Source organism: Phalacrocorax aristotelis, chromosome W (genome assembly GCF_949628215.1).
Source record: "Phalacrocorax aristotelis chromosome W, bGulAri2.1, whole genome shotgun sequence".
Classification (NCBI taxonomy): Eukaryota; Metazoa; Chordata; class Aves; order Suliformes; family Phalacrocoracidae; genus Phalacrocorax; species Phalacrocorax aristotelis.
The window spans coordinates 20,303,120-20,327,448 of NC_134310.1; the positions used below are offsets into that span (position 1 = coordinate 20,303,120).

The following is a 24,329-nucleotide window of genomic DNA, read 5'->3' on the forward strand; positions in this document are numbered from 1 at the left end:
CATCTAGAGATACGTCATGGAATATTTATGTTTTTTTCCCAAAGTGCATTCAGATCTGCTTCTATCTGCTTGTCTTTATTGATATATGCACAGCAGCTGGTCTTAATGATCATGCATACGCCCCCTTCTTTGGCAGTCAATAAATCTCATGCCATTTGATTTTGCTACACAACTTTACTAAGGGATGACACCTCTCTCTGCAAATTCTTTATAGTCTTGAATCTTGATTGCGGTGACGGTGGTCAGCAACACCGCGTAAGGTCCATTCCACTTCTCTCCCAGCAGATTACCTGAAAAATTCTTAACATAAACCCAATCTCCAGGGCTAAATGGGTGGATCGGATGATCTGACCCTTTGGCCCTGGTCCCCCAAGCACTTTTATTAATCTTTTCCAATTGTTTTCCTAAGGATATAACATAATTTTGTAAGTAATGATCTCCCAACTGGTTCAAATCCTCCCCTTAGTACTTAGCCTGATATGGTCTTCCATATAGCATCTCAAAAGGGTGCGGCGAGCGAGGAAAGCAAGCAGCCAACTCAATGTGAGTGATAGAGCAAGCTTCAGCTTTATTTTTAAGTCACAGCGCTTTTATATGCTCTTGTAAACAAGCTTCAACAATTACTTCATACGGGTTGCGACACCTCCTTAACAAACAGTCTATTTCTGTACTTCGTGCCTAAATTCCTTGTTCTTGTTTATCGTTTGCTCTCAAGGCCGAGAGATATCCCTGCCTTTCTTGTTTGCTCTCAAGGCCGAGATATCTCTCGCCTTTCTTCCTCCTCCTGGTGACTTGCAGATTCTCTGTAATTTCCCATCAGCGGGTCTGATCTCTGTAATTTTCCATCAGCGGGTCTGACGCTGGGTCTGTAGTCAAGCTAATTCCATCGCATACCTATAATCCTCCAGCCCGCTTTCTATCTCAAACAACTTATCAGGGGACCCACATGTGGACTCAAGCCTATAGTTTCCCACATTTCCCCCTTTTTCTTTTGTTCCTTGAGAAAGGAACACGGCACTCATACTTCTTTCCATCATTCGTCGCATACATTGTGATATACAAGGAACACACATTAATACAATGATAAACAGTATAAATATCATTAGTCCCATCTGCAAAATACTCTTAATCCAATTGCCAATGCCCCATCCATTAAACAAGCTGTTAAACCAATGCCATGGATCATCCTCCCTAAGTTCTGAGACCCTCCTTCTTAAGCTCTCAATACTTGCATGTATTGATTCCGAATGATCTGATAGATTCATGCAACACATCCCTTCAAATTCAGCACACCCATGTCCTTGGGCTAAAAGCAAAAAATCTATGGCTGCGCGGTTTTGCAGCGTAGCGTGTCTTACAGAGCTTACATCTAGTAATAAGTCAGATAACGCCTCTGATGTGGCATTTGTTTGCTTAGCTAGCCAACACCCTAGCTTGTTTAATGTCGTGAGGCTTTGGGCAACACCAACTCCAGGAGCCAAGAAGGAAGCAGCTATGATCTTTGCCGGATTCCAGAATTCAGCTGTAGAGTCACAGCTGTCCTCAAACTTATGAGTGCTCCTTTTGCTTCTCATCTTTCTATGATGTTGATAAGTCATTGAAGTGTTAGGGGTAAGAAGCGTTAGGCGACCTATAGAGCAAGGCCCTCCCTTTATATGTGACGGGATGCCAGGCCAAGCCCGGTCTCCACAAATTAAAAACCAAACCTGCAGGTAGCGCAATAGGCATATTGCTAGAGCGTGATATATTTGCAGAGGTATAGTTACACCAAGCAGTGGCATTTTTATATACACTTAGGGTGGCATTCACAGGCCAAGAAAGAGACTGGTTTCGTCCCGTATAATTAAAGTATAAACAAGCATCCATTGACAAAGAACCCAATAGCTCAAGCTCTTGTGGCTCGAGATTAGTTTGAGGGCGATGGACTGCCCAACCATCCCAATTATTCACACAATTCTGGGGAGTATCACAAAGGCTCCCTAAGTGTGGTGTATTTTGTGGTATCACTAGCGTCCAATTATCAACCGGCACTCCAACCAAACAGGTGGAGAAGGGATTTCCTGGCGATGACAATGATAGGCAGATGGAATCTTGGCCTGTTAGATTTGCCAGGGTAACCCATACATTCTGTTTGGGCTGGGGCGGTATGTACATGCCCTCGGTGATTCTTATCACGATACTTACGATGACTAACGGGAGTACTATTGATTTGTCTAATCCAGTCAAGGGTGCGCAATTCATATCGTCTAGAACCCTCTATTTCGTGGCCTGTGATGATTAAAACCTTATGTGTCTGTAATGGGTGATAGTAGCAACTGTCACACCACCTCCTAGCTCGATGGGTTCTTACCCACCCGCGCTGTTGACAGCTATGACACTCTCTTAGTACCCAGGGTCGGCACTTATTGCATTGGGGACATTCTATCCGTATCCTGGCTACCTCTACCGGTGCAGTCATACGTCTTCACTGTCTCCTGTCACTTCGCAGATTTCGTTCTTCTGTTCACTAGGCATAGCCTTTACCCATCTACTGGGTATCCACCTTGGACCTGTGGGGGCAAGCACACACATGTAACCTCGACCAAAATATTTGACTTCTACGGGCCCTTGCCATAGACCAGTGGAAGGGTCTCGATACTTCACCATTACTGCCTGTCTTGATTCCTTCCTACCATCATTTCCATGCACCCACGCAGGAGGGTTATCGTGTTCTGTAAATATGCACAAGTGATTTAATACAAACAAAACTTTTGCAAGCCGTTCTTGTACATCTTTTACGTCTCGAAATTTGTTTAGATATTGTTTTAGAGTCTGGTGCGCCCTCTCAATTATTGCTTGCCCTGTGGGTGAATGTGGAATGCCCGTGAGATGGCGTACCCCCCATGCCTGTAAAAATTTCCTAACCTTCTGACTACAGTATGCTGACCCATTGTCTGTCTTAATCTGTATTGGAGTTCCCATTACAGCAAAACAGACTGTTAAATGACGTATAACATGGACGGCCTTTTCCCCTGACTGTGCTGTTGCCCATAAAAACTTGCTATAAGTATCGATAGTAACGTGAACATATTTTAGTTTCCCAAATTCTGACACATGCGTAACGTCCATTTGCCATATTTCCCTGGCCTGAAGGCCTCTGGGATTAACTCCTAGCCCTATGCCTGGTCTGTGATGGCTGCAGGTAGGGCAGGCTCGTACGATTCCCCTGGCTTCTTCCATGGTGACTTGAAATTGTTTCTTTAAACCTCTTGCGTTCTGGTGAAAGGTTTGGTGAGATTCTCGTGCTTTAGCGAATTCGCTCACTGGCGCCGTAATGGCGACGAGCTTGTCAGCGCGATCATTTCCTTCCCCCAAGCCTTCTGTCCACTGATGGCTTCGTATGTGAATAACACAATATGGCAATGTTCGTTGTTTAATGGCGGATTGAAGCTGTCTTAGGAGTTCGAATAACTGTGGGTTTTGTACTTCTTTTATACACGCATCTTCGATGCGGTTAACAATTCCAGCCACATAAAGAGAGTCGGTTACCACATTCAACGCTTTCGTCATCCAGCGAGAAAATGTCCATACTACAGCGGCTAGCTCCAATGTCTGTAAAGAGTCACATTGCTCGGCATGTATTACCTGATATTTCCATTGACCATCTTCATGCCATGTCGCTGCTGCTCTCCTGGAACGTTTACCAGCATCCGTATAGACAGTCACTGCTTCTATTATGGGTACTGCTTTGCGTTTCGGCCTTTCCATCCAGCTGTTATTGCTGATCCATTTAAGAACAGGAGCTTTTATTGATTCTAGTTTGATTTCTATTGCTTCTGTTAATAAGCTTGATTGTAGCGCTGGGGAATTCCTCAGCCACCACTCCAGATCCTCTCGCTTTACTGGTAGGTAGATAGTATGTGGCTCTGCTCCTATTATTTGAAGGATACGAGACTGACCTTTTTTAATTATCTCCGCCAAATCTTCCGTCTTTTCTTGAATCGTTGTCCTCGGCTGTAGGCTTGTAAATATCCATTCCAACACCCTTATCTTCTCCCCCTTTTTCTTTTTGCACTGAGTAAGTGCACCCAAAATGTGAGTAGAACCATGGAGTATGGTGAGATTGATGGGGAGATCGGGGTCCAGCCGGTCTACTGCTCTTTGAACGATCTCGGAGCTGAGGCGTTGTATCATAGGGGTTTGTTTGGCAGTCGGTCGGACCGGCGCGGCAGGGTCAGTGCCCTTTAACATAGGGCGAAGAACTTCCAAGTCATCATTAGTGATTCCGGCTACTGGCCGTAGCCATTGTAGGTCTCCTAACAGCCGTTGAGCATCATTAAGGGTTTTGATTGCTGTGTGTAACGTAAGTTTCTGTGGACTTACTTGAGAGTCACTGATGCGCCACCCGAGGTATTTCCACACTGGCGAACGTTGAACCTTCTCTGCTGCTATTACTAGGTCGTGTAGCTGTCGCTGTCGCTGTAAATATAATTCTTGCTGTGCCGAGAAAGGTTGTTGTTGCGCAAACAAGATATCATCCATGTAATGGTAAATTATAGTGTCCGGCCATTGCTGCCTCACGTTTTTTAATGCAGCATCTACGAAGAGTTGACACAGAGTAGGGCTATTCTTCATGCCTTGTGGCAATACTGTCCATTCGAAACGTAAGTCAGGACCCTCTCTGTTGATTGCTGGTAATGTAAATGCAAATCGCTGGGTATCCTGAGGATGCAGCTTTATAGTAAAAAAGCAGTCCTTTAAGTCGATAATTAGCAAATGCCAACCAGTTGGTAACATGGCTGGATTTGGAAGGCCAGGCTGTAAAGCCCCCATCGCTTGCATTTGCTGATTTACTGCCCGTAAATCATGTAACAGCCTGTATTTCCCTGACTTTTTCTTGATAACAAAAATAGGGGTGTTCCAGGGGCTTGTCGACGGTCGGAGATGTCCTTGATCTAATTGTTCTTTTATTAATATGTGGGCTTGCTGTAGACTTTCCCGTTTGAGCGGCCACTGCCCGACCCATACTGGCTCTTCTGTGAGCCATGTCAGTGGGATTGGGAAAGTCCATGCGGCAGTGACCGCACCCGAAAAGGGGCGCCAGCTGATGCAGGGGAGTCAGTGGTAAGTATCACGCCCAATTGATTCAGCACATCTTGCCCAATCAAAGCATGGACTCCTGCTGGCAACGGCATAACTGTGATGTATAAAGAGGCGACTCGGCCGTCGATAGTTATTTTAACTCGTTGTTGGCTGCGTTGAACTGGTGCTGTGCCCCCTACCCCTGCTACTCCGTCGACTGCATTCCTCAGTGGCCATTGAGGAGGCCACTGGTTTCGTGCAACAATGGTGATGTCAGCTCCCGTGTCCAGCAGGGCAGGAAGCCTTTGGCTCTCATTACCATGGGTAATCACTACACTGGCGAGGGGTCTTTCATTCAGAGACAGAGTCAGGAAAGCAAGCCCCCCAGTGGATCCAAAGCCTTCTGTTCCTCTAGCGCTGGTATCATCTGACACTAACGGCTGTGCCAGCTGTTGTATCAGTACAAGTTGTGCGAGTCTGCTGCCTTTTGGTATATATATAGGGGGAAAGGCAGTCTGTGCCACGATACAAATTTCTCCTTCATAATCACAGTCTATAACTCCAGGCAGAACAAACAGTCCTTGCAAGCCGCTTGATGACCGTCCAAATAATAATGCTCCACACACTTGCCCATTGATTATCAATGGGCCCTTTATTCCTGTCCTGATCTTCTGTGGACGAGTGTCTATCAAAGTGACATCTACTGCTGTTGCCAAGTCCAAGCTGAGGCTTCCGCTGGTGGCGGGTTGCAAATTGGAAGCTGGCTGGAGTTGCTCGGCACGACTGGTGGCGTGGTGACGGAGTGCTGAGAAGTCACTGGAGCCGTGATTGGTGTCTGCGCGCTGCGACCCCGGGCGCTCAGCTTCCCGTTTCCCGAGCGCCGGCAGGCAGCTGTATTGTGGCTTTGAGCTTGGCAGTGTTTGCACCATAAGTTAGCTTCACTGCACTGTCTCTTCATGTGTCCTGCTTTTCCGCAGTGGAAGCATCTAAAAGTAGCTGGCCCTCTTTGGTGACTGTTAGGGTTTTTAGCTGGACCCAATGGGGCGAGAGTGGCACAAACTTGTTGCTGAACCTGTACCATTCCCTGCCCAACTTCCCTCAATGCCTCAACTAACATAGCTTGAGGGCCGGTAGGTACTTGACTCATGCGTTCAAGCATCACCTCAATGCCTGTGTCTAGGGGAAGTGTAATTAAAATACTTTTAGTAGCTTGGTTGGAGTTTTCCATAACACATTGATGCAGCAATGGGCCCTTCATAAACTCAGGTAAGTCGGTATGATCTAACGCTTCTGTAACTCGATCTACAAATGTGGCAAAAGGCTCTTCCCTCCCTTGCTTAATCGACATGTAAGAAGGGGTGATTGGTGCTGTTTTGACACGCTGTAAGGCATCCCTTGCTAGCCTCATTGATTCTCTTAATACATCAGGGCCTGTCTGCATTTGCATGTCTAGGGACGAGAAGGGTCCTATTCCCATAAGTTGTTCTACTATTACTCCTGCTAGCGGATCGTTTTGCTGGCGCTGGGTGTTTGCCGATCTATCGCATAGGGTGTGCCAGTGAGCCTGCCATAAAAGCTGCTGCGACTGTGTCAGTATGAACTTCATAATGTTTTTAATATCCTTGGGACAAAGCAGCCCGCTTCCCCAAATGTAATTTAGCATCTGTCTGGTCGGCTCACTGTGTACACCCGATTCGCTGACCGTACTTCTCAGCTGGTTCAAGATTTTCCAATCAAGAGGATTATGGTGTGCGAATAAATTTTGATTGTTAGCAGGGTCCGGTTGATAGATGACAGGGAAAGCCTGAGCTAACAAGTCGGCGGTCTCTAGGTCCCCATTTTGTAATGCCTCTAACCCGATTTTCCGCCAGTCAACTTGGCTGCGCACACTAGGCACAGAACGGTGACTAGACGGCATGCTCGGCTTATTTTCCTCCACTGGAGAAACTACATCACATAAATTTTCAATATCTTCACCTCCCTTTCCCAAGCTTATTCCTTCTCTGCTAGTTTCTACAGATGTAGATCTACCAGGAGGGGGAGGAGGGGGAGGAGGAGGAATAAGGGGCCTTCGAGGTACGGTAACTGGGATCCCCGAGAAGGGAGGCGAAGGATTGCCTAAGCCAATTCCAATCTTTCCAGCATTGGGGTCACAATTGTCTAGCCGATCAGAGGCGGCTGTTGCTAATCTTTTTTCAGTTTTATATTTTTTCATACAGTTAATCACTTCCCGCCAAGGTTTCATTAGCTTTTTCGCTGTCTTATCGTCATCTATCACCAAGTCCCACAAACAATCACCATAAGCTCTCCACTCCTCTACTTCAAAAATCGACTCCGGTTCTTTAAAAAACCCTTTCGCTTTGCCCACTGTAACTAGCCCTGACAAGTCTTTTAACTGACTTACTCCCCGCTTTTCTAAAAAGCGCTTTAATAATTCAAAAGCTACCTCGACCTCCATCGCCCGATGTGAGGATAAATCAGCGTCGTTTGTACGGCTCTCGCTCCCAGGTTAGCTTCAACTGCGGAAAGCGGATCCCCTCTTGAATTCCGAGGTTAGGTCCAGGCCGGAGGGTCGGAACGTATCAGGAATGATGCATAAATCGACTCCTCTTTTGCCCCCTGGCCGCCGTCTGCCAGTGCGTCTCCGTCTCTCGCTGCCATATCAGAAATAGTCCTTTTCAGGTCCCTGTTCGGGCGCCAGTTGCGGCGAGCGAGGAAAGCAAGCAGCCAACTCAACGTGAGTGATAGAGCAAGCTTCGGCTTTATTTTTAAGTCACAGCGCTTTTATATGCTCTTGTAAACAAGCTTCAACAATTACTTAATACGGGTTGCAACATCTCCTTAACAAACAGTCTATTTCTGTACTTCGTGCCTGAATTCCTTGTTCTTGTTTATTGTTTGCTCTCAAGGCCGAGAGATATCCCTGCCTTTCTTGTTTGCTCTCAAGGCCGAGATATCTCTCGCCTTTCTTCCTCCTCCTGGTGACTTGCAGATCCTCTGTAATTTTCCATCAGCGGGTCTGACGCCGGGTCTGTAGTCAAGCTAATTCCATCGCATACCTATAATCCTCCAGCCCGCTTTCTATCTCAAACAACTTATCATGGGACCCACATGTGGATTCAAGCCTATAGTTTCCCACAAAAGGGCTCAAATTTTCTTTAGCCCTAGGTTTTACACATATTCAAAGTAGTGCAATAGGTAGCGCTTGGTACCAATAGAGGCTTGCTTCCTGGCCTATCTTTGCTATTTGTTGTTTTATCATATGAGTCACTTTTTCTACTTGTCCGCTGGCTTGTGGTCTGTAAGGTGTATGTAATTGCCAATTGATTCCCAATAGCTTGCTGACCTGCTGCACTACTGCACAAAAATGTGTACCCCTGTCTGATGAAATTATCGTAGGTACCCCAAATCGGGCTATTATTTCATTCAATAGTACCTTAGTAACCTCCCTCGCCTTATTTGTTCTACAAGAAAACGCTTCTGGCCATCCGGAAAAGGTGTCTGTGAGTACCAACAGGTATCTATACCCTCCTTTTCTTGGAAGTTCCGAGAAATCAATTTGCCAATGATCCCCCGGTATAGTTCCCTTCCCAATATTCCCCAGTTGTACCCGGTTGCCTGCATTAGGATTATTTTTCAAACATATTTCACATTGCTGAGTCACCCGCGAGAGTGTAGTATATAAATTTCTCCCTATTAATTTCTGATTTAAAAAGTTATACAGGGAGTCAGCCCCTCAGTGTGTTCTATTATGTTCCTCTTTAACAGTTCCCCATATCTGTTTGGCAGGAATTATAATTCGGATGTCACTCAAACGGGCCCATCCTCTGGAGGGAACCCGCCGTCCCATTTCTTCTATTAATTCTTTGTCGGCCTTAGGACATTCAATATTTTCTTGGTCACCTAGAATCCTGTTTCTATTACCTGGAATTAAGGCTAAAGTCTCTTGCATTCTCTCCGCTGCTGTTAAGCCTCACAGTCAGCCAATCTATTACTTTTTTCCTGTTCAGTGTTACCCTTTGGGTGTCCTCGACACTGCATGATGGCGACTTTGGTTGGCAATTGGAGTGCTTCTAATAAGCACAGGATTGCCTCAGCGTACTTAATCTGCCTTCCTTGTGTAGTTAATGGCCCTCGTTCTTTCCAAATTGCTCCATGAGCATGGACAACTCCAAAGGCGTATTGGGAATCTGTCCATATATTTATTTTTTTTTCCCTTTTGCCAGCTCCAGGGGCCTCATCAGGGCTATAATTTCAGCCTTTTGAGCTGATGTTCCAGCAGGTAGTGATTGAGATTCAGTTATTTTGTTCGCTGTTGTCACTGCGTATCCGGCCTTTCGAATACCTCGTCGGACAAAGATGCTTCCGTCCGTGAAACAGGAATCTTGTGCGTCTTCCAGAGGTGGTTCTTTCAAATCTGGTCTACTGGAGTGCACAGTCTCTATAGTTTCAAGGCAATCATGTGTTAACGGTTCAGAAGTCACTCCGCTGAGGAAAGAAGCTGGGTTCATAACATTGGTTACTTCAACAGTAACATCATCCGATCCAATTAAAATGGCCTGGTATTGTAGAAAACGGGATGGGGAAAGCCAGTGATTCCCTTTCTGTCCCAACACAGGTGATACTGTGTGTGAAACCAGTACTGTGCTCTTTTGACCTAAGGTGAATTTCTGGGCCTCCTGAATATTCAAGACCACAGCCGCCACAGCTCGCAGGCACCCTGGCCACCCCTTGCTTACTTCGTCAAGCTGTTTAGAAAAATAGGCCACAGCCCTTCTGTAGGGTCCTAGCCATTGAGCTAGGACTCCCAGAGCTATACCTTGTCTTTCATGGGAAAACAGCCAGAAAGGTTTAGTCACATCAGGTAGGCCCAGGGCCGGGGCCTTCATTAGTTCCTTTGTAAGTGTCTTGAATGCATTTTGAGCTGCTTTGGACCAGGCTAATCGAGTGGGGTTGTTCTTCCAAAGTTTGTACAAAGGTCTTCCTATTATTCCATAATTATAAATCCATAACCAGCACCAACCTGACATTCCCAAAAAGATCCTGAGTTATTTTACCGTCTGAGGGAGGGGGGTTCTGCAGATGGCTTCTTTTCGTTCTCTTCATAGTTCCCGTTGTCCTCCAGATATTTCATATCCAAGGTAGGTTACTTGTTGCCGCACCACCTGAGCTTTCTGTTGAGAGACTCGATACCCATTTAGTCCCCAGAAGTTCAACAAACTGGTAGTCCATTGTATACAGTCAGGTTTTGCTTCAGTTGCTATTAGTAAGTCATCCACATACTGTAAAAGGACTCCTTCCCTGGAGGGAGGATCCCACGTTTCAAGTTCTCCAAAGATTGTTGGACTATTTTTAAAACCTTGGGGTAACACTGTCCAGGGTAAGCTGAGTGTTCCTACCAGTGGTAGGGCTTTCCCATTCAAATGCAAATATATTTTGACTTTCTTTGGCTAAAGGCAAACAGAAGAATGCGTCCTTTAAATCCACTACTGTAAACCATACTTGATTATCCCGTAATTTAGTAAGTAAGGTATGAGAATTAGCTACCACAGGGTGTAGGTCCTTAATAATTTTGTGCACTTCTCTTAAATCTTGTACTACCGGATAAGTTCCATCCGACTTTTTTACCAGTAATATAGGGGTATTATATTCTGATTCACATTCTATTAATAGCCCGTGCTGTACAAAATTATTAATCGGTCCTTCTATTCCCTTCCGGTTTTCTAACTTCAAGGGGTATTGTTTTTGTCATGCTGGGCTTATCCCTTCTTTAAGTTCTACTGCTATGGGAATGGCATTCTTTGCCCTCCCTGGGGTTCCCGCAGCCCATACTCCTGGATATACCTGACTGATAATCTCTTCAATTTCGGGCACCGATACAGCAGTCTTTTCAGGGTGCATTAGGGCCAAACTTAAAATTTCAGTTATTTGGATCTCTTTTACTTTTAGTTCCATGGTTCCCTGTTTAAAGGCTATTTCTGCTTCCAGTTGTTCCAATAAATCCCAACCCAATAATGGCTTGGTTGATTTCGGTAAATATAGAAATCGGTGTATTCCAATCCGCTTTCCTAATTTAAATTTGAGCGGCTTCAAAAAGAATGCCCTTTCCTGTTGGCCAGTAGCTCCTATTGCATTCACAAAATCTTTACTTATAGCTATCAGTTCTGGATTCAAAACAGAGAAAGAAGCACCTTGTGCTGGTTTTGGCTGAGAAGGGGTTAATTCTCCTCACTGTGGGGGTCAGCTACCTTTCCAGCTTCCCGCGCTCTGCCGCGTGGCGTGGCAGGGGGGGCTGGGAGGGGCAGGGCCATGGTGGGGGCGGCTGACCCCGACTGGCCAATGGCAGGTTCATTCCATACCATGTGACACCATGACCAGTATATTGAGGGGGGGCAGTGGCAGCGCGGAGGCGGCGCGGCGTCGGGTCGGCGGGCGGCGAGCGGCTGCGTCGTGTGCGGTTTGTTCCGGCGGTTCGTTCCCCCTCTCCCCTCCCTTCCCCCCTCCCCCGGGGCTTTGCGCCTCTCGTTGTTCTCCTTTACATTGCATTTCTACTGTTGTTTCTTTTAATTTTCATTATTAAACTGTTCTTATCCCAACCCACGAGCGTTACCCTTCTGATTCTCTTCCCCATCTACCGGTGGGGGAGTGAGCGAGCGGCTGTGTGGGGCTGAGCTGCCGCTAAACCACGACAGTCTTTTTTGGCGCCCAACGTGGGGCACGAGGGTTGGAGATAACAACAGCTGCTGATCCCAGCACCATGTTGTCCTTTTTGCAGTTGGTGTTAAAAATCGGTGTTGGTTGTTTGAGTCTGCTGTGTTCTGCTGTGATTAGTAATGTTTTGCCTACGAGATTTGTTATACAAACACTCGTTTTCAGCTTTATCTGGTATTTGGGGTTTTTGCTGAAACCGTTACTGTACTTCGGATACCACCTTGTTGAGGCAATTAGCAATTATACCTCCTCCTCTGAGAGATTTTACATGGAGGAAATACAGAATTGTACCTTTGCAACTTTGTTCTATGATGTCTGTGCCTTTGTTACAACAACCTTTATGTATCTTGAACATCCTTGGGTGGTTAAGGTGCAGTCATTGTTAGTTTTTGGGCATGTTGTTTTGGTTTTGACTAAGCAACTTAAGAATATCACCCAGAAATCTGCCCCGAGGCTTGATAGTTACGAGTGGCAGGGCATGTGGGATAGCATGGGCAAATACCTAGGGCAGTGGGCACCCCCAGTGTTTTGGAGTTTCACCCCCGAGCAAGTGCAGAATCCTAAAAAACTAGTAGAATATTTGGAGAAAGTATGTTGTTACGCTGGGAACTCCAGAGAGACACAGATAACTGCAACGTGCTGGGGTCTGGCCCATGCATACCGAGCCCTGCTCAACAGTATTCAGTGCCCCCAGGGGGAAGAGAATGTCTCTGGATTGAAATGCAAAGTGACTGGCACTGTAGACAATCCAGCCCTGACAACAGGCACTGCAGCCACTCAAACCCCCACAACAAGTACCGGAGCTAGCTCAGAAAATAAACCCGTACCAGTATCAGTTGCCCCCATACATAAGACGAAATATTGGAAGCGGACATCAACTCGTTTAGAACGGGATGATGAAGAACCAGGGCCATCGCGGGGAGAGGAGGGAGAAGTAATAAATGAAATAGAGACCACCCGATCCCTGTCCTTAAGCGAGTTGCGAGATATGCGAAAAGATTATAGCCGTCGTTCAGGTGAGCACATTGCCACCTGGCTGCTCCGATGCTGGGATAATGGGGCCAGTAGCCTGGAACTAGAGGGAAAAGAAGCCAAACAATTGGGATCCCTTTCTGGGGAAGGGGGCGTTGACAAAGCAATTGGAAAAAACCACAAGCCCTCAGCCTCTGGAGGCGACTCCTGTCTGGAGTGAAGGAAAGGTATCCCTTTAAAGAAGATGTTACATATCGCCCAGGAAAATGGACAACTATGGAGAAAGGCATCCAGTATCTCAGGGAATTAGCTGTGTTTGAGGTGATTTATGGTGACCTGGATGATCAACGGTCATCCAAAGATCCAGATGAAGCCGAGTGCACACGACCCATGTGGCGGAAGTTTGTACGGAGCGCACCATCTTCGCATGCAAACTCATTGGCAGTGATGTCCTGGAAAGATGACGAGACACCAACGGTGGCAGAGGTGATAGATAGACTCCGGGATTATGACACAAATATCTCTTCCTCGCTTGTCTCTGCTGTGGAGAAACTATCCCAAGAGGTCCAGCAACTCAAAGAAGATCTGTCCTACTCCCCACCTCGACAGAGCAGTGTCTCAGCTGTTAGGAATAAGCGTCCTTTGGCTCAAAGAAGGGGATACACACCACGGGCCACCCTATGGTTCTACCTGCGTGACCACGGAGAGGACATGATGAGGTGGGATGGCAAGCCTACTTCGACCCTACAGGCACGAGTACATGAACTGCAAGGAAGAACAGTCACTCAGGGAGGCTCTTCCAGGAAAGCTGCTGCTCCAGTTTCCAGCGAGCAAGTCCCCAGACAGAGGAGTAGAAGCGCAGATTTTATTTCTAAGTGTAATAGAGGGACTCCTGATTCACATTTACAGGAAGTGAGTTGTGACTGCCATGATCAGGACTAGAGGGGCCCTGCCTCCAGCCGGGTGGAGGAAAGGGATAACCGGGCTTACTGGACTGTGTGGATCCGATGGCCTGGCACGTCCGACCCACAGGAGTATAAAGCTTTAGTGGACACCGGCGCACAGTGCACCTTAATGCCATCAAACTATATAGGGGCAGAACCCATCAGCATTGCTGGAGTGACAGGGGGATCTCAAGAGCTAACTGTATTGGAGGCCGAAGTGAGCCTAACTGGCAATGAGTGGCAGAAGCACCCCATTGTGACTGGCCCAGAGGCTCCGTGCATCCTTGGTATAGACTACCTCAGGAGAGGGTATTTCAAGGACCCAAAAGGGTACAAGTGGGCTTTTGGTGTAGCTGCCTTGGAGACGGAGGAAACTGAACAGCTGTCTACCTTGCCCGGTCTCTCAAAGGACCCTTCTGTGGTGGGGTTGCTGAAGGTCAAAGAACAACAGGTGCCAATCGCCACCACAACAGTGCACCGGCGGCAATATCGCACCAACAGAGACTCTCTGATCCCCATCCATAAACTCATTCACCAACTGAGGAGCCAAGGAGTCATCAGTAAGACCCACTCACCCTTTAACAGTCCCATATGGCCAGTCCGGAAGTCTAATGGAGAGTGGAGACTAACAGTAGACTATCGTGGCCTGAATGAAGTCACTCCACCGTTGAGTGCTGCTGTGCCAGACATGCTAGAACTTCAATACGAACTGGAGTCAAAGGCGGCCAAGTGGTATGCCACAATTGATATTGCTAATGCATTCTTCTCAATCCCTCTGGCAGCAGAGTGCAGGCCACAGTTTGCTTTCACATGGAGGGGCGTCCAGTACACCTGGAATCGACTGCCCCAGGGGTGGAAACACAGTCCTACCATTTGCCATGGACTGATTCAGACTGTACTGGAACAGGGAGAAGCTCCAGAACACCTTCAATACATTGATGACATCATTGTGTGGGGCAGCACAGCAGAAGAAGTTTTTGAGAAAGGTGAGAAAATAGTCCAAATCCTTCTGAAAGCTGGTTTTGCCATAAAACAAAGTAAGGTGAAGGGACCTGCACGAGAAATCCAGTTCTTAGGAATTAAATGGCAAGACGGTCGTCGTCAGATTCCAATGGATGTGATCAACAAAATAGCAGCCATGTCTCCACCAACTAGCAAAAAGGAAACACAAGCTTTCTTGGGCGTTGTGGGTTTTTGGAGAATGCATATTCCAAATTACAGTCTGATCGTGAGCCCTCTCTATCAAGTGACCCGGAAAAAGAATGATCTCAAATGGGGCCCTGAGCAACGACAAGCCTTTGAACAGATTAAACGAGAAATAGTCCATGCAGTAGCTCTTGGGCCAGTCCGGGCAGGACAAGATGTAAAAAATGTGCTCTACACTGCAGCCGGGGAGAATGGCCCTACCTGGAGTCTCTGGCAGAAAGCACCTGGGGAGACCCGGGGTCGACCCCTAGGGTTTTGGAGTCGGGGATACAGAGGGTCTGAAGCCCGCTATACTCCAACTGAAAAAGAGATATTGGCAGCATATGAAGGGGTTCGAGCTGCTTCAGAAGTGGTTGGTACTGAAGCACAGTTGCTCCTGGCACCCCGACTGCCAGTGCTGGGCTGGATGTTCAAAGGAAACATGGCCTCTACACACCATGCAACTGATGCTACGTGGAGTAAATGGGTTGCACTGATCACCCAGCGGGCTCGAGTAGGAAACCCCAGTCGCCCAGGAATCTTGGAAGTGATTATGGACTGGCCAGAAGGCAAAGATTTTGGATTATCACCAGAGGAGGAGGTGACACGTGCTGAAGAAGCCCCACTGTATAACAAACTGCCAGAAGATGAGAAGCGATATGCCCTGTTCACTGATGGGTCCTGTCGCCTTGTGGGAAAGCACCGGAGATGGAAGGCTGCTGTATGGAGTCCTACACGACAAGTAGCAGAAACTGCTGAAGGAGAAGGTGAATCGAGCCAGTTTGCAGAGGTAAAGGCCATCCAGCTGGCCTTAGACATCGCTGAACGGGAAAAGTGGCCAGTGCTCTATCTCTATACTGACTCCTGGATGGTGGCAAATGCCTTGTGGGGCTGGCTGCAGCAATGGAAGCAAAGCAACTGGCAGCGCAGAGGCAAACCCATCTGGGCTGCCACATTGTGGCAAGATATTGCTGCCCGGGTAGAGAAACTGGTTGTAAAGGTACGGCATGTGGATGCTCACGTCCCCAAGAGTCGGGCCACTGAAGAACATCGAAACAACCAGCAGGTAGATCGGGCTGCCAAGATTGAAGTGGCTGAGGTGGATCTGGACTGGCAGCATAAGGGTGAACTATTTCTAGCTCGGTGGGCCCATGACACCTCAGGCCATCAAGGGAGAGATGCAACATACAGGTGGGCTCGTGATCGAGGGGTGGACTTGACCATGGATATTATTGCACAGGTTATCCACGAATGTGACACATGCGCTGCAATCAAGCAAGCGAAGCGGGTAAAGCCTCTGTGGTATGGGGGACGATGGCTGAAATATAAATATGGGGAGGCCTGGCAAATTGACTATATCACACTCCCACAGACCCGCCAAGGCAAGCGCCATGTGCTTACAATGGTAGAAACAACGACTGGCTGGCTGGAAACATATCCTGTCCCCCACGCCACTGCCCGGAACACTATCCTGGGTCTTGAGAAACAAGTCCTGTGGCGACATGGCACCCCAGAGAGGATTGAGTCAGACAATGGGACTCATTTCCGAAATAGCCTCATAGACACCTGGGCCAAAGAGCACGGCATTGAGTGGGTGTATCACATCCCCTATCACGCACCAGCCTCTGGGAAAATTGAAAGGTACAATGGACTGTTAAAAACCACACTGAGAGCAATGGGGGGTGGGACATTCAAGCACTGGGATACACATTTAGCAAAAGCCACGTGGTTAGTCAACACGAGGGGATCTGCCAACCGAGCTGGCCCTGCCCAGTCAGAAATCCTACATACTGTGGAAGGGGATAGAGTCCCTGTAGTGCACACAAAAAGTATGCTGGGCAAAACAGTCTGGGTTCTTCCTGCCTCTGGCAAAGGCAAACCCATTCGTGGGATTGTTTTTGCTCGAGGACCTGGGTGCACTTGGTGGGTGATGCGGGAGGATGGAGAAATCCGATGTGTGCCTCAAGGGGATTTGATTTTGGGTGAAAACAGTCAATGAACTGAATGGCACAATGTGAACTGCTATATAATATTGTGTGTCACCTCTGTGTTGTATCAATGATATCAGAGTACGAGCCTCCCAACCCATGGAAGGTCAACTATGAAACAAGCCGTGCAGCAGTGATGGAACGATGACTGACTCGGTATGCAGCAACCCAACGCCACACACCATCTCTCCCACCCGGAAAGACTGATACAACAGATGGAGCCCAGAGTCATGGACTGCGTGAACTCAATGGACATTTTAATGGACATTTTACAGGGAAAATCCATGAACTAAGGGAATGATGTCTGTGTATTATGTTAAAGGATGGGAAGGGGAGGGGTGGTGGTTGGTACGGTTGTATTGCATCATATGGGACCTGGGCATGGTGTAAGTGGTATGGAATAAGGGGTGGAGAATGTGCTGGTTTTGGCTGAGAAGGGGTTAATTCTCCTCACTGTGGGGGTCAGCTACCTTTCCAGCTTCCCGCGCTCTGCCGCGTGGCGTGGCAGGGGGGGCTGGGAGGGGCAGGGCCATGGTGGGGGCGGCTGACCCCGACTGGCCAATGGCAGGTTCATTCCATACCATGTGACACCATGACCAGTATATTGAGGGGGGGCAGTGGCAGCGCGGAGGCGGCGCGGCGTCGGGTCGGCGGGCGGCGAGCGGCTGCGGCGCGTGCGGTTTGTTCCGGCGGTTCGTTCCCCCTCTCCCCTCCCTTCCCCCCTCCCCCGGGGCTTTGCGCCTCTCGTTGTTCTCCTTTACATTGCATTTCTACTGTTGTTTCTTTTAATTTTCATTATTAAACTGTTCTTATCCCAACCCACGAGCGTTACCCTTCTGATTCTCTTCCCCATCTACCGGTGGGGGAGTGAGCGAGCGGCTGTGTGGGGCTGAGCTGCCGCTAAACCACGACACACCTGTATCTACTAAGAATTCTACCTCTCTCTCTTGTCTCGCTAGCTTTATTTTAACCAGTGGATCTGCTAGGGTAGATGCCCCAGGTCCCCGTCAGTCGACTTCTGTTTCAGCTATCAAGGTCTGCGGGTTCTCCTTGGGCTTTGGGACGTTGCCGAGAGGGTGCCACAACTCATCAGGAAAACAGACTACTATCCATTATTACAATTTCACGTAGGCATGAACGACACTGAGAGCCGTAACCTGGGTAGAATCAAGGAAGACTTTTGAGCCCTGGGGGAGCAAGTGAAAAACATTGGCGCCCAAGTGATCTTCTCTTCCATTTTGCCAGTTCGAGGGAAGGGAGCAGCCAGAAACAGGCGCATAATGTATATCAACTCCTGGCTATGTGGCTGGTGCCACCGGGAGGGGTTTGGCTTTTATGACAATGGGGTGTTCTTCAATGACGACAACATGCTAGGGAGGGATGGAATCCATCTGTCTAAAAGGGGTAAGGGAATCTTCAGCAGTAGGCTGGCTAACTTGGTGAGGCGGGCTTTAAACTGAAGGACTTGGGGGGTGGGATCTGTTGCGAAAACACTCACGCCAGCACGTCCAACGGGGGAGTAAGTCAGGCCAAGCGGTGTGGTGGTAAAGGGTCCTTAGCTGTCTCCCAAGGGGCGAAACAGAAGAGTAATCAGCTCAAGTGTATGTCTACAAATGCACACAGTCTAGGAAACAAACAGGAGGAACTGGCGCTCTGTGCGCACTCAGAAGGGTATGACATCATAGGAGTAACTGAAACATGGTGGGACAACTCAACTGACCGGGGGATCGCAATGGACGGTTACAGGCTCTTTCGTAAGGACAGGCAGGGTAGAAGAGGTGGAGGAGTTGCACTCTACATCAAGGAACACCTTGAATATATCAAAGTCAACTATGTTGATTGCGACTGCTCTATCGAATGCCTCTGGGTTAAAGTCAAAGGGGTCATCTCCAAGCAGGACCTCACAGTGGGCATCTGCTACCGACCTCCTAACCACGATGACGAAGCCGACGAAGCAATATTTGGGGCACTAAAGCAAGCTTCTGGCCAACAGAACCTGGTCCTGATGGGTGACTTCAACTACCCAGACATCTGCTGGAAGAACAATACGGCAGCTCGCATGTCATCCACCAAGTTCCTGGAATGTATAGAGGACTGTTTCCTGATACAAATGTTAGATGTGCCAACCAGGAATGAGGCACTGCTGGACTTGCTATTCACAAACCGAGAAAGCCTGCTTTGTAATATCTCGGTTAGTGATAGCCTTGGCTGCAGTGACCACAATATTGTGGAGTTCGGGATCCTGCTGAGCGTGCTGAAGGTCACCCCTAAGACAAGGGTTCTGGATTTTAGGAGAGCAAACTTCAGTTCACTCAGGGCTCAGTTGGGAGGGATTCAATGGGAAGCTTCCATGGAAGACAAAGGAGCTAGTGAGTGCTGGGAATTCTTCAAGAACTCTCTCTTGGAAGCACAAAGCCAATTCATCCCCTACAAAGGAAAAGGAAGTAAGCGGAGCAAGAGGCCCCCATGGCTCAACCATGACCTCCTGGGTCTACTCAAATAAAAAAGGGAAGCCTACCAGAGATGGAGAAGTGGAGGATTAGCCGTCGAGAGCTACAAGGGCATTGCCAGAGTGTGCAGAGATGCAGTTAGAAAAGCAGAGGCATTCATTTTTCCAATGTCCTTCCTCCCAACAATATGCACGCTGATTCTTTCCCAGTCCCCCTCTATTTCCAAAGGGCCTTCCCTTTCCTCGTCCTTTCAATACTCCTCTGTTTACCATTCCTCTCTGTTCCAAGGCTGCCACCGTAGCTGTTGCCATCACTTTTGTCAATTTTCCTCTATCGGCATTCTCCCAATTCCTGAAAACACTCCGTGCCTCCTCAAGCAATTTCTCTAAGCTTCTTATTTCCGGTTCTTTTCACTTCTGTAGCTTCTTTCTTATAGCTGTAGACGATTGCCCCAAAAATAGAGAAACAAGTTGTTGTTGTCCCACATCCGAGGAGGGATCTAGGGTAGTGTGTTTTCGCATGGCATTTCTCAGATGATCCAAAAATTCAGGAGGGGGTCTCTTTCTGACCCTGTTTGGCAGCATACAATGCTGACCAATTTACAGCTTTTGGAATTGCATTTTCTAATCCAAATTTTATCCAATCTCGGTATCTTTTTAATAATCTATCATCACGCCCAGCATTGGGGGCCCAATGTGGGTCCGTCAGGTGAATGTAATCGTCCACATTCCCTTGTAAGGTTCCCCCAGTAATTTGGGCCTGCACATGAGTTTGTGCAGTTTTTAATACTAATTGTTCTTCTGTTTCCATCATTTCCCCCAAAATCAAATCTACATCTCTCCAATCAGGTTCCTGTTTTTTTTTATTCTTAATTCAAATCGTTTTGCCACTCGAGAGGTGTCATCCCGGTATCCCCTAGCTACCTCTCTCCAGGCATCTAAATCAGTAGTGGAGAAGGGTACTTTTCCTCTGGCTGGACCTCCTACCCCCATTACCTCTCGCAATGGGGCTAGGAGTTGGGGAGCCTTCTGAGTTTTACTCCGAGTTTGTGCTGTGACCGGAGTAAAACTATTCATCGCTCCCTCCTCCTCACTACTACTGTCTGTTTCAGAAGTGGTGGGTGTGGGAGAGGCAACTTTGTTACTAAGCAGGGGGTAATCCCAAATCTTCAGGCTGATCCTCTATCTCCTCTCGCTTCTTTCTAGGGTTTACTGTTTTCAAACACCTCTGCCCAATACTACATGCTGAACAGCATCTCCTTATTTTCTCCCGCTCCTTCTTTTCACTTCTCTTTTCTTTTTCTGAAGATAAAACCAGGGCATCTTCTGGTGGAATATTAATACCACAATCTCTCTGCCACTCCGGATGATTCCGCAAAGTGGAAAACATATCTGCATACATAACCTCATCCCATATTCTTTCTTCCCTTTAAAAAACAATATCAGCCGCAATACAATGTTTTCTTATTCACACTCCCACCCGGCGGTCCCCCTATATCTTTCCAGTGTGCTAGGATACATCCTAGGGGGCTTTTCTTTGGAATTTCGCTGCTCTGATTTCCCTCCATTCCATTTTCTTATTTACGAGGCACACAAGATGACAACGTGTACGTAGATGGCACACTATTGGTCCGTAATAAAGTTAACAATTGCTTTGTTGCGGTATTACCCCTGGCAGGATAGCGGAACCAAGGGTCAGAACTCCACACTCGCTTTGCAGCTATGCTGCATCTCAGTCACTCGTTCATTCACCAGTCACACCAGAGTTAACTCAGCTCATTCATACTTAGTTATCAGTTTTACAACACCTGACGGGTATATCCAAATTCAATGGGAACAAGCCAGTATCCGAGTTCAGTATCAATAAATCCGTACCACCAAGAGTACAAAACTTATGCGGCTTACATAAGCATACTAATTCCTGTCGGGATTCAGACCCACTCGGCAACTAAACACCACGCAGTCGCTCGCTCACTCCCCCCACCCCTGTGGGACAGGGGAGACAATCGGAAGAGCAAAGCATAAAAAATTTGTAGGTTGAGATCAGAACAGATTACTAATTAAAACAAAATAGCAATGATAATAGTAATTATTATAATAATAACAATAATGATAATATAAGGAAAGGAAAAAGGGAAAAAGGGTAAAAACCAAAAACACAACCGATACAACTGCTCAACAACTTCCGAACGACGCTGCCTGTCCCCGAGCTGTGATTGCTGCCTCCCTCCCCTGGCCAGCCCCTCCCAGTTAACATACTGGGCCTGACGTTACATGATATGGAATATCCCTTTGGCCAGTTTCAATCCGCTCTCTTAGCTGTGCCACCTCCCCTCCCAGATTATTTTGCACCTGGCAGAGCATGGGAAGCCAGAAAAGTCCTTGACTAGTATAAGCACTACCTAGCAACAACTAAAACATCAGTGTGTTATCAATGTTGTTTTCATACTAAGGCCAAAGCACAGCACTGTGGCAGGTACAGTGAAGAAAATTAACTCTATCCCAGATAAAACCATGACAGTATCCACCCCAATTCCATATCATTTAAGTCATGCTCAGGTCCCATAATGTCCAATACAATTTCAATAACCCCTAGCCGCCTTCTCATCCTTTAATAGAATATACTGATTGCAATTATCATTCCCCTCATCAATGGAAAACCCCTGTAATATGTCTGTGAAATGTCCATGGAGTTCATTTAGTCCATGACTTTGGGTTACATCTATTGTACGAGTCTTTCAGAGAGATGGTGTGTGTGGCGTTGGATTGTTGCATGCTGAAGTCAGTCCTTGCTCCATCACCGCTGCGCTGTTAGTCCTTGTTCTCTCACCGCTGCACTTTCCTTGGTTCAACGCAAGATTCCCACCATGATACCATTGATATGGAATATAGCAACCATAGTAGTGTTGACATACAACATTATATAGCAATTAACAGCATACCATTCAGTTCATTGACTGTTTTCACCCAAAATCAAATCCCCTTGAGGAACACATCGGACTCCTCCATCCTCCCGCATCACCCACCAAGTGCACCCATGTCCTCGAGCAAAAGCCGTCCCACGAATTGGTTTGCCTTTGCCTGAGGCAGGAATAACCCAGACTGTTTTCCCCAACATATTTTTTACATGCACTACAGGGACTCTATCCCCTTCCACAGTATGTAAGGGTTCTGACTGGGCAGGGCCAGCTTGATTGGCAGATGCCCTAGTGTTGATTAACCAGGTGATTTTTGCTAAATGTGTATCCTGGTGTTTAAATGTTTCACAACCCATTGCTCTTAGTGTAGTTTTTAACAGTCCATTGTATCTTTCGATTTTCCCACAGGCTGGTGCATGATAGGGGATGTGATACACCCACTCAATACCATGCTCTTTGGCCCAGCTGTCTATGAGGTTATTTTGGAAATGAGTCCCGTTGTCTGACTCAATTCTCTCTGGGGTGCCATGTCGCCACAGGAGTTTGTATTCAAGACCCAGGATAGTGTTCCAGGTGGTGGCGTGGGGGACAGGATATGTTTCCAGCCAGCCAGTCGATGTTTCTACCACTGTAAGCACATGGCGCTTGCCTTGGTGGGTTTGTTGGGCTGTGATATAGTCAATCTGCCAGGCCTCCCCATATTTATATTTCAGCCATCGTCCCCCATACCACAGAGGCTTTACCCGCTTCGCTTGCTTGATTGCAGGGCACATTTCACATTCATGGATAACCTGCGCAATAGTGTCCACGGTCAAGTCCACGCCTTGAACACGAGCCCACCTGTATGTTGCATCTCTCCCTTGATGGCCTGAGGTGTCATGGGCCCACCGAGATAGAAATAATTCACTCTCATGTTACCAGTCCAGATCCACCTCAGCCACTTCAATCTTGGCAGCCTGATCTACCTGCTGGTTGTTCCGATGTTCTTCAGTGGCCCGACTCTTGGGGACGTGAGCATCCACATGACGTACCTTTACAACCAGGTTCTCTACCCGGGCAGCAATATCTTGCGACAATGCGACAGCCCAGATTGGTTTGCCTCTGTGCTTCCTGTTGCTCTGCTTCCATTGCTGTAACCACTCCCACAGGGCATTTGCCACCATCCAGGAGTCAGTACAGAGATAGAGCACTGGCCACTTTTCCCATTCGGCATTGTCTAAGGCCAGCTGGATAACCTTTACCTCTGCAAACTGGCTCGATTCACCTTCTCCTTCAGCAGTTTCTGCAACTTGTCATATAGCAATCCATACAGCAGCCTTCCATCTCTGATACTGTCCCACAAGGCGACAGGACCCATCAGTGAACAGGGCATATTGCTTCTTGTTTTCTGGCAGTTTGTTATACAGTGGGTCTTGTTCAGCCTGTGTCGTCTCCTCCTCTGGTGATAATCCAAAACCTTTGCCTTCTAGCCTGTCCGTAATCACTTCCAAGATTCCTGGGCGACTGGGGTTTCCTACTCGAGCCCACTGGGTGATCAGTGCAACCCATTTACTCCATGTAGCATCACGTGCATGGTGTGTAGAGGGGACGTTCCCTCTGAACATCCAGCCCAGCACTAGCAGTCGGGGTGCCAGGATCAGCCGTGCTTCAGTACCAACCACTTCTGAAGCAGCTCGAATCCCTTCATATGTTGCCAATATGTCTTTTTCATTTGCAGTATAGCAGGCTTCAGACCCTCTGTATCCCCAACTCCATTATTTCAAAGCAGTTATGCCAAAGAGATTACATGCTGTGCACTGTACAAACATCTGCCACATGGGTCGTGTGCTCTGGGCTTCACCCGGATCTTTGGACAACTGTTGATCGTCCAGTTCACCATAAATCACCTCAAGTACAGCTACTTCCCTCAGGTACTAGATACCTTTCTCCACGGCTGCCCATTTTCCTAAGCGATATATAACGTCTGCCTTGAAGGGATACCTTTCTTTCACATCAGACAAGAGTTGCCTCCAGAGGCTGTGACTGCTCTATCCAGGTGGACTTTGGGGTGCTGTCACTAAATAGCGTCTTGCACGTGAATAACACCCGTCTCTTCTGGGCC

The 24,329-nt window shown here is 47.6% G+C and overlaps 1 long non-coding RNA gene across 1 annotated transcript in view; it reads right to left on the bottom strand.

Moving 5' to 3' along the window:
• Positions 1 to 11,676: 11,676 nt before the first annotated feature.
• LOC142049655 (uncharacterized) overlaps positions 11,677 to 24,329 on the bottom strand; it is a 923,484-nt gene continuing 910,831 nt past the window's right edge. Inside the window, exon 3 of the long non-coding RNA XR_012657814.1 lies at positions 11,677 to 11,754. This is a non-coding gene — a long non-coding RNA (uncharacterized LOC142049655). The remainder of the gene's footprint in view (positions 11,755 to 24,329) is intronic.